At 48.0% G+C, this 7,398-nt stretch overlaps 1 pseudogene; it reads right to left on the reverse strand.

Moving 5' to 3' along the window:
• Positions 1-834: 834 nt before the first annotated feature.
• On the reverse strand, positions 835-2,831 carry LOC124647444 (annotated as a pseudogene).
• Positions 2,832-7,398: the final 4,567 nt, after the last annotated feature.

Consider the following 7,398-nt stretch of genomic DNA (forward strand, 5'->3'; position numbering starts at 1 on the left):
AGACATCAAAATAATTACCATTCGATCGAAACATTTTAGACCTCTCGGAACTACACATGGATCATAGCGATAATTAGGACCTCTTTCCTGCTTCTTGAACCACCAAATCCGCTTCTGCCAAGATTTTGAATATTTTTATAAAATTTAAGAGAAAATTCTCAGTCCTCGCGGGCACAGCAGAGAGACCCTGCTGTTTGGGGCTGAACGGGTCTGCTAATCCCCGAGAGAAACTCTTGGCTTCGATTTGTTTCCTCGGGGAGTGGTACTAGTGTGAGAGTGAGGCCGTGAGGAGAGTCAAAGTAGGGGAGAAATGCAATGGGAGATGGATACTTTCAGCTGCAGCCAGTGATTTCATAGTGATAACTAACTGCGTTGGGCTGATCATCCGACTTCAAATAGTAAAAGTAACTTCAGAGTGAATTTATCCGTGCAAACCTCGACTCTGATTCTGATTCCAATTCAGAGTAATAACACAAACTAAACATTATTTAAACTGATGCGTTCCACAAATACGAAATATCAGCCAGTGATTTCATAGTGATAGGCTGATAGCTAACTGCATTGGGCTGGTCATCCGATCAAACCACTCAATAGTAAAAGGAACTTCAGAGTGAAATTATCCGTGCAAATCTCGATTCTGATTCCAATTCAGAGCAATAACACAAACTATACCTTATTTTAACTGCTTAGAACACAAATACGAACTAACTCTGTAGGCTAACAAGCTCAAGACGATCTTCTACAAACTACGGAGTACTAATATCTAAGGATTCGCAAAAAAAAAAAAAACGGAGTAATATCTAAGATAAACTCCCACAGAGTAGGGAGTAGTATCTAATGTTTTCTGTGACGTTTCCGTGGCTCACTCTGGTCTCCTGGCTGCTGCCCTTCGACATGCCTCTTCTTCTGCTGCTGCTGCTGCGGTGGCGCCGCAGCCGTCTTCCTACGCTGATCACGCGACCTCTTCACCATCGCAGCCATTGCCGGAGTCGCGTAGGCCCGGGCCGACCGTTTGCTCTGCTTGATAGGCCGTTTGTACTCCACAGTCCGTGAGCGCAAACAGTCTAATCCTTCTCCGTCTTCTTCTTCAGCTTCTTCACATTCATCGTCGTCGTCCTCATCATTATCACTATTGTCTAACTCTAAACTAAGCGGTACGCTCTGGCTCAGCAGCTGCATGCCGCCGGCGCGCTGCTGCCTGTGCGAGCTCATCCCGGACAGGAAGCATGCGCGTCCTACCGTCTCGTACTCATCTCGGTCTTCCACGCGAGCGATAAGGTCACGCAGCTCGCCCTCCAGGGCCGTGAACGTACTGCGGCCGGACAGCCGTACCGCCGAACGCTCGACGGCCTCAAGCCGGCGTCGCAGTATCCCTGCGCCCTCGGCATGTTCGTTGCGATCAGCCGCGTCCCGTGCCGCTGCCATGTCTTCAGTTGCAGCCACGCGCAGCCGCTCACGCTCGACCTCCACGGACGGCTCCTCGTCGGTCACCTCAACGGGTCTCTGGACCACGGCATCGTCTCCAGTGACGTCGACCGCCTGCCCCGTAGCGGCATCTCGGTAATTGCAGCTCAGCTTGATAAGGCCGGTCACGCCATCATCGGCTCCTGCAGCAGGTACGTCCAGGAGTACCAGAAAGCGCCTCTCCTCGTCGGCGTAGAGCTCGCCCACATCCACCGAGGCCGCACGGCCACCGGCGTCCACGCGGTTGTCGTAGCGTCCGGACTTGACCTCCCGGACGCGCACGCCCGGATGCAGGCACGTCATCGCGATGCGCGCCTCCTGGACGGCGACCGTGAGGAGCCCGCCGAGGCACTGCGCGAACGAGTCCTGGAGGACAGCCTCGTTCTCGATGAAGGAAAACGTCCCGGCCGTCATCTCCGCGATTGTGTGCATCGCCGCAGCGTCGTGGTCGGAGCCGAAGCCAAACGTGTGGACCGCCGGAGGCCGGTTGCCGGCGCCGCTGTAGGTTAGCGAAGATGGCACAAGGTTGATGTAGTTAGCAGCGTTTCTACCATGTCTCATCCCGTAGTACGTGTTCGAGTCCTGCCCGTCGGAGAGGAGCATGATGCTGGTGACGGCGTTCTTGTACCGGCGCTGGTCGAGCACCTGGGCGGCCACTCGGAGGCCTTTGCCGATGTCCGTGCCCCCGTTCGCGAAGAGGGACTCCACGGCTCGCCTCGCCTCGGCCTTCCCCGCGTCAGATGTGCGCACGAGACGGAACAGGCGCCTCGCGTCGTGGTTGAACGTGACAACGGAGAGGCGGTCAGCGGATCCGAGGTTGTCGATGACGAACCCCATTGCCTGCTTCAGAAGCGCCAGCTTAGAACCGATCATGCTGCCGCTGACGTCGAGCACCGTCACGAGGTCGAGCGGCGCGCGCGCGGCCTCGGTGGCGGCCGCCGATGGCGCCTTCACGTGCACGAGCACCGCGAAGTTGTCGCGGGACGAGCCCTCGCCACGGCCGGGCACTCGCAGTGCGCCTTGAGGACCATCGCTCCTCCGTTGGTGCCGGCTTCGGCATCCGCCTGAACGATCTCCTGCACCGGATCGTCATCTTCGTACGTGCGGCCGCGCACTTGCCTGGATGACGACGACGGTGGGGGAACCTGTTGGGGCGATGGCGGCGGAGGCGCCCGTGGGGCGTTCACGGCCGGCAGGACGGTCCAGGGCGCCTTGCAGAGCGGGCAGTCGTGGTTGCCGTGCGCGACGCTGGCGGAGATGCAGTTGAGGTGGAAGGCGTGGGAGCACTCCGCCGTGAAGCCGGCCTGGCCGCGAACCATGCCGCCGAGGCAGATGGCGCACACGTCGGCGTCGCTAGCGTCGGCCATGGAGCAGCGGAAGGATTGGATCTTGATGTGCGTAGCTAGGGATTTCTTCTCCCCTCTGGTTCTTGGATGAAATCGGCGAGTGGGCGGCCGGGCGTATATATAGCGCCCGCCTCGGGTTAGGTCGGTTCAACGAGTAGTCCTGAAACCAAGGTGTGTAACCGCCACGGAAACAAGGCAAATACTACTACGTTACTCGTATTTCATTTCCATGTATGAGTGGACTTTCCATCTCGACATGTTAGCTGATCAGAGCCCTTATTATCTGTAATTTACCAAGAATTTCAGGTTAGATCATGTACAATGGTAGAGAAAGCGAGTGTTCTTTTAGCCGTCCACGTTATCTAGAACAATGTATTATCTCTTGTGTCATCTCTAGCAATTAATGAGAATTAAATATAGGAAATTGGGTTGATAAGAGAAGACATATGGTATAATGGAGAAAATAGTCTTCTCTTATTATCTAAGAGATCATCCCTTAGCTAAGAGAAGACAACGTTATCTTATTTTATTCTCTCTTCTCTAATTAAGCAAAAAATCCGACGTGGTGACCGTAAGGGAAGGCTGATGTAATCTCTACTACTTAAAAAGACTAAACGTAATCCCTATTCTTCCCACTTTCGTCCGTTCCAACTTTTTGGTCGTCCGTCCGTCCATCAAAACAGGGAAAGTCAACCAGAAATCAATCACGTTGCATGTAATCCAGAAATCAATCAGCCCCAATCAGACGGGAAATAGAAGGAATCAGCCCGGTGGAACGGACATATAAAGGAAAGCAATCAATCAGCCGGGACGTATTACATGCAACATGATTTGTGCCCCTCCACAAAATCAGCAATTCCTTGATTAGTAATTTTTGCCCCTCCACAAATCTCGCTACAGTGTGATTGGTCAATTTTTTAGAGGCTACGAAATTTCATGTGTTTCCGTTTCTGCCCCTCCCTCCACGCACGACCCACCGACTCCACGCACTCCACCTGCTGCACCAACTCCTCCTTCGCGACGGCGACAACGCCCTCTCCCTCCCTCACGACGGCGCCCTCTTTCTCGTGACGATGGCGCCCTCTCCCTCGCATGCCACATGACAGCGCTAACTCGCCTGCTTGCGTCGTCTGTGCTGGCCAACAAATCTGCCGCTTCGTCTGCGCATGGAGGTTGAGATCAAAATGGCATCTTTTGCTCCTCCGGTGGCCGGATCTGCTGCGTAAGGGCTCGATATCGATCCAACGTTAGGGACGAGCTCCAATCATGGTTGTGGCCGGCGGGGACTACAAAAACAGCCTCCAATGGGTCGCGCACTTCTTCGGCACGCAGATCGGCACCGCCAAGGTATTCGCCAAGGTACTCTTCTCACCCTCTCGCCGCCTGCTCTGCTTGCTCGCTCATCTGTTGCGCGGAACAAACCTAAGCTCGTTGCTATCGCAGCGCTGTCGGAGGAGGCCAAGGACAAGTACGACAAGGCTGTCTTCAAGGTGGTCGATCTGGTACGGTTCCGATTCCATCCTTAGTGCTATGCTGCTTCCCAAAATTCCCTCCCTCTTTTCCCTTTGTGTGGTATGTTATGATTGACGCGTCCTGCTGACTGCTTCATTGGATTGGAGTTACGCGGCGGAGGACCAGGAGTAGCACGAGAAGCTCAAGAAAAAGAGTTCTTCTTGTCGACGTATGTATCAGCAATTTCAACTCCACCTTTTACTGATTATGTCCAGTACTACACCTGTTTAGCAAAAGAAACCATGCATATTTATTCAAGCTAATCGCTATTCGAACCAGCAATAAAGCTAGGGCATCCCTCTTTTGTGGAATAAAGTTACACTACTTAACTGCTAACGAGTGTTGTTACTGTTGTTCTCTGAACCCATTCTCATTTTTCATAAAAATTTCTCTATTAGATTGTGAAATACCATTGGACCTGAAGATTAAACTGCAAATGTGTTCTCATGACAGAAAAATCTTTTTTCGGAATGGAGTAACATTTTTGTTGTCTACTTGTCTTGTCATGGTTGATTTTCATTATTCAGTTATGCCAGCCTGCAATTACTTTTACTCTGTGTTTGTTCTCTGCACTTATTTAACTCAATAATATTTAGTCCTCGTTTCAAGAATTCATTGACTGATTTGCTTTGGGATGCAGCTTCCAATGGTGTAGCCATTGAATCAAGTGGAAGGAAACTGCTTGAGCAGTAACTATGAGCCATGCTTCCACAATTTCTGAAGCAGGTTCAGTTATATACTTGTTTTTTACTGTAGCCATTTTTTAGTACTCCCTGCATTTTTAGTAGTTCAGCCTGCACTTTTACAACCTGAGATATATATTTGGTGGTAGAATAAAATCAAGGTCTACTGTATTGAAAGTAAATGGAGTATTGTTGTTGCTATCTGAAAATAACAAGGTCTAAAACTACTACAGTATCACTGTTAGCACTGTCGCATCTCTGAAAATAGTAAGGCCTGCAATTCATTATGCTTGAAGAGGTTTTGTACCGTAGGAAAGGAATTTCGAAACCTTTATTATTGAACTTATGCTGAAGTTATTTAGTGCAACACTGAAACTTTATTTTGTAATTCTTGACTTGTCCATCGTACTAAGACTTCTGCATACTGTCCAGTATATGGTAAATTCTCAAACTCTAACATGCATTTGGGCAAATGTTTCTGTTTCTGTTCATCTGCCAATGGGTGATACTATGTCGTCGTGAAAATGAACCATGCCTTTTTTTGGGTCTATGACTGCAAATCTAAATCTTCACCACTTGCAGAAAACGGTTGCTTCCTCTGGGTGTGGGATCCTAGCAATTGATGAGGAGATTCTTTACCAGTGAACTACAGATGGCAAGACATTTGTTGACTACTTGAAGGACCAGAATATCATGCTTGGTATTAAGGTTGACAAGGTATGCATTCAATGATCTGAAAATCTTCGATTCCTAGCCAGTTCTACCATTCTAATTTTTTTACTTGATTTATGTTGTCTTGCCCAAAAGGGTTTGATTCCGTTGCCCTGATCCAACAATGAATCCTGGTGCCAAGGTGTTGATGGTTTGGCTTCAAGGTGTGCAGAGTTGAAGTCAAAGAATGATTGTGCAATTCTTGCTGACGATTTTGAGTTGCTGCTAGGGAAGCTAGGTCATTTTACTGCTATTGGAGATATAAGTCGCCGTGGTGGTGCTTGCTGGAGATCACGGCTCGCTAGGAGGCGGTAAAAAGGTGATGTCGTTGATCAGAAAGGCGATGCATAGCCTGGGTGGTTGGGGATGAGTTGCTAGAGCTCTCCTTATCGACCTATGCAGCCGGGATATTGGGGATGAACTGCTGGTGTGGCCTCCGGTGCTGCCAGGAGGTTGGGGGAGAGCTGTGGTGGCTGCCGGCGCGGCCTCTGGTGCTGCCGGGAGGTTGGGAGCGAGCTGTCGGTGCGGTGATGATTGCCAACTTATTTATTTTTTAATTCAAGAGCATCATACTACATCAGTAAGCACTATACTACCTCCGTTTTGAAATGTAAACCTTTTAGGTAGATGGATTCCTAAGAAGGAATACATTTCGAAATAGAGGTAATATATAGTTTCATTACTAGTGTTTGCTATTTTTGTGCCATACAATATGCCTGCCTCTGTTTGATAATAGGTGTCAACATGAAATTCTTCTTGTACTTCATTAAAGCCTTTTCATTAGATTTATCTTTGCAGTGGATTAGAATATTTATTACTATTAGTTTTAAATACATGAATAAGACATTTTCAAAGAGTTTAGAGACAATATTACAATATGCGAAGTCAGGCTTGGGATTTAGACCCGTTGTTGAATGGGCGTGAAGGGTAGGAAGAACAAGTCAGGCTCAGGATTTAGACCCGTAGCAACACACATACATTTTTGTACGATGAATCATAAAGGCCATGTGTTTGTTCCAAAAAAAAACTTGCAGTGGGTACTCACAATTGTTTTTCAAAATTTAGACGTATGTTTTCATTATTTCAAATACCCCAAAACATATGCAAAAGTAGGAAGGAATCTGTTCATCTACTACACAACATCGCCTCCTTATCCCTTAGGGGTGGGCATTCGGTCATGATCGACAATTCGGTTTTCGTATTTCGGTCTATTTTGAGTTCGGTCATTGTTCGGTCATAAAAAAAATGAAGACCGAAATATACTTGCTTGTTTTACTACCCGACAAATCCGGGTACCCAATAATTCGGGTTCGGGTTCGGTCATGACCGAACATCATAGTCAATGTTGTCAACATAAATATTAGATATTATTTAGTAAGAAGTTAGCAACATTTTAGATGTATTTTTGATGTTTTTAATTGCATATATTATTATCAATTGGCGGGAATAAATGTTGAACAATCTAAACAAAAATATAACAATCCTAGAGAAGTTTGATCAACATTCAATAATATCACATCTCACGCACATCACATAATTGTAAAGATCGGGATAGCCTCACGTAAAATTCAGTCTATTAGGTTACTTGGAAGAAAGGACCGAATTGACCAAACTAAATTCGGTCTATAAAATTTTGAAACCAATTTCTTTATTGGTCATTTCGGTCTCAGTCTTTTCAGGTT

The sequence above is a fragment of the Lolium rigidum genome, chromosome 4 (assembly GCF_022539505.1).
Source record: "Lolium rigidum isolate FL_2022 chromosome 4, APGP_CSIRO_Lrig_0.1, whole genome shotgun sequence".
Lineage (NCBI taxonomy): Eukaryota > Viridiplantae > Streptophyta > Magnoliopsida > Poales > Poaceae > Lolium > Lolium rigidum.